The sequence below is a fragment of the Brassica oleracea genome, chromosome C3, assembly GCF_000695525.1.
Source record: "Brassica oleracea var. oleracea cultivar TO1000 chromosome C3, BOL, whole genome shotgun sequence".
Taxonomy (NCBI): domain Eukaryota; kingdom Viridiplantae; phylum Streptophyta; class Magnoliopsida; order Brassicales; family Brassicaceae; genus Brassica; species Brassica oleracea.
Window position 1 is genome coordinate 15468995 of NC_027750.1, and position 924 is coordinate 15469918.

The following is a 924-nucleotide window of genomic DNA, read 5'->3' on the forward strand; positions in this document are numbered from 1 at the left end:
CCAGACCATTGCTCATGAGGTCTCAGCTCCCGGTATCAGTGTGGGGACATGCCGTATTACATGCAGCAGAACTGATTCGCATCAGGCCATCTAGTGAGCATAGATATTCGCCATCCCAGTTACTCACGGGTCATGAGCCAGACGTGTCCCACATCAAAACATTTGGATGTGCCGTTTCCGTTCTAATTGCTCCACCACAGAGAACGAAAATGGGACCACAGAGAAGGATGGGAATATACATTAGATATGACTCCCCAACCATTATAAAGTATCTTGAGCCAACAACCGGTGATTTGTTTAAGGCCAGATACGCAGACTCACAGTTTGATGAGTCCACATATCCGACCTTAGGGGGAGATAACAGCCGGTTGAGCAAAGAAATAGAATGGTCTCGACCATATCTTGGCAAGATCCTCGGACTAAAGAATGTGATATGGAAGTCCAAAAGATTATACATCTTCAAAAGCTAGCTAATCAACTGCCAGATTCATTTGCTGACCCGAATAGAGTGACAAAGTCATATATACCGGCTTGTAACGCACCAATAAGAATAGTCGTCCAGAAGGGACAAGGTCAAGTGGCTACAGAGTCTAAACAACGTCTCAAACGTGGTAGACCTATTGGTTCCAAAGATAAACAGCCTCGGAAGTCCAAGAGAGGAGCTGGATCTGAGAGCATCAAGGAAACCGTCCAGAACATTAATGGACCGGCCGAGCCGACCAGAACGGTTGAGCCAAGTGGGCCGGCCACACCAACTGATCCGACCGTTCCAAATGATGGGGTTCAGGACGCCGAACTTCATGGGACAACAGGGCCGGACAATCAAGAAATCTCTATAAACTATATAATGTCTGGAACGAAATGGAACAGAAATGATATCGACGTCGATGATATTTTTGCTTATAAAGTAGCACTTGAGATCAT